Here is a 2,334-nt window from a genome sequence, read left to right as displayed (position 1 = left end):
GGCACTTTTAGGGGTTTCAAATAAAACTGGTGATGCATAACCAAAATGTGCAGCATCAATCGTCTGCAAAGGAAAATCGTATGTGGGGAAAACAAACAAGATTTGTATGAATGTGACTGAGAGCAGCCGAGTGTGTAGTAATCACCGGAGACTCCACTTCTGTTAGAATCCACTTCTTGGTTTCACTGCAGCTTCAAACTTCACTCTAGCTGAGCAGCTTTGAGAGAGGGAAGGCCTCTGTGTGTGTGTGTGTCTGGGTAATAATCCACATTGTGACTGCATAATAAAATATAAGTGAGCGAGAAAAGCTCATGTGATAAAGAATCTTGTAGCCGATGAGATGCTTTGAAGCAGAACAGCACTTCAACCCATCCAACAGCTGACCTCTCTCTCTCTCTCTCTCTCTCTCTCTCTCTCTCTCTCTCTCTCTCTCTCTCTCTCTCTAACACTCACACACACTCACACACTCCCGGATTGTTTTTGATTTGCAGAAGCACAGTTGGTCTCCTCTCAGCCGTCTCACGCCTTCTAGCTTCTTCTTGGAGATTTCCCCGGTGAAACCCACATCTCATTTACACTCAAAATGTCTGTAGGATGCGAGAACAGGGGGGAAATCAAATCACTTGGTTTCTTTAGACAGAATACAGCACACACACTGTCACATAGTGTAATATCCACTAACATGGAGGAGGTCGGGTTTACGACCTGCACTGCAGCCAGCCACAAGGGGGCGACTGTATAACGTGTTTAAATTGTTAGCTTGTTCGAAATCAGATGACTCAATGACAGAATCTACTCATCTGTAATTACCTCTGCCAAGGAGATAAATTCTCACCCATGTCTTTGCTGGTTTGTACTTTTGTTTGGGAATTCTTCAACATTTCACCATTTTCCCAGAGAACCTTTTTACCGAGTGCCATTCAAACTCTTAGAGACAGATATATGGAACGGGACCAAAACACACCTGAGGCCCCTGGTGTCATAGCATTGCTGTCTTTATGTGTCACTGACACCATGACTGACGATAGTAGGCGTCTTTCCCGTCTTTAACCCAAAGGCTAATTTCAAATTACCTTAAATTTGGTCTGAAACCCTGAGATACACCTGTAACCGATAAGTCCTTTCAGCATTAACCACGTGATGGTTATTTTGCCTCCATAAGACCTCACTTGCTGAAGAGTTGGCATTTAGAAATATGTAATAAATTAAATTGTTAAGGGTTTAGTCAGCCAGTCATGTGCATTTAGTAGTGGTTCTCATCATAATATCCTGCCAACCATGATTGTGTGACATCACAGCCAATATCAGTGCTGCTGGTGTAGTGGTATCATGCAAGATTCCCATTCTTGCGATCCGGGTTCGATTCCCGGGCAGCACAGATGAATGCTCCACGAATCAGCTGCAACCTGATTACTCCAGGACTCATGAGGCATCAAGGTTGCACAATTCTCCTCTTGTCATTAGTTGATTGCTATGTTTTACATTTGTGCTTGCACTAAACACACCACAGCAAATTCCTTCTATGTGTAAACCTACTTGGCAATAAACACATATTCTGATACATCTGTAGAATTAAGATATATTTTTCCTGTGTGGTGTCAAAAGATGTAAAAATCAAGTCTAAAAAAAACTTCCATTGTTAGAAGGGCTCCAATGAATATAATCCCAGTAGACGACTAAGTCAATTTATGAAATATTCCAAAGTGAAAAAGGGGGGAAAAAAACATTGTTATTGTGGTCACCAGTGGTTCTTCCTTCTTTTCTCTGCTTCCAATTTATCCTCTCATGACTCAGTACAAATGGATCGCTCTGTTTGTGAGAGTAATTGATGCAGCTGGCAGACTCGCAGCTCTGCCGGCTGTGGTCTGCAGCGGGTAAAGAGTTCCTGGCGTTGCCATGCTCCTGAATGGGCTGGCTTGTCTTCGTCTTTGGCCGCCGACTCCATCAGATGTTTGCACGGCCGTCAGATGCTTTTAGACACTTACGAACTCAAGGGTGTTTGTGTGCGACACGATAAGTTCCCCTGAATACCCCTGTTTTCTCAGGATTGTGTCGTTTCTCCTTCAACTCTCACTTCAACAGCAATTTTATTTATAAACTGTGTTGGAAGCCGAGCGTTCTTTATTTGTAAGGGAAGAAAAGATAACAGCCCTTTTAAGAAAAAATAGGTAATTCATTTCCTGAATTGGTTGCAATGTTTGCGCAGGAAACATTTAAAAAAAGACCCCTGTGCACGCACTAGAAAGAATGTATAAATTAACATAACCTGCAGCAGACCAAAATAACTCAAACAAAATTCAGACAGCGAAGGTTTTTGAAATCATATGGTTCGTC

At 42.4% G+C, this 2,334-nt stretch overlaps 1 non-coding gene across 1 annotated transcript; it reads left to right on the top strand.

Annotated features, from left to right (window-relative positions):
- Nucleotides 1-1,307: 1,307 nt before the first annotated feature.
- On the top strand, nt 1,308-1,378 carry trnag-ccc. Its single transcript has one exon. It is a non-coding gene; the product is annotated as a tRNA-Gly (tRNA).
- Nucleotides 1,379-2,334: the final 956 nt, after the last annotated feature.

The sequence above is a fragment of the Hippoglossus stenolepis genome, chromosome 14 (genome assembly GCF_022539355.2).
Source record: "Hippoglossus stenolepis isolate QCI-W04-F060 chromosome 14, HSTE1.2, whole genome shotgun sequence".
Lineage (NCBI taxonomy): Eukaryota > Metazoa > Chordata > Actinopteri > Pleuronectiformes > Pleuronectidae > Hippoglossus > Hippoglossus stenolepis.
Note: the sequence above shows the minus strand (reverse complement) of the source record. Positions and strands in the feature narration are given on the sequence as shown.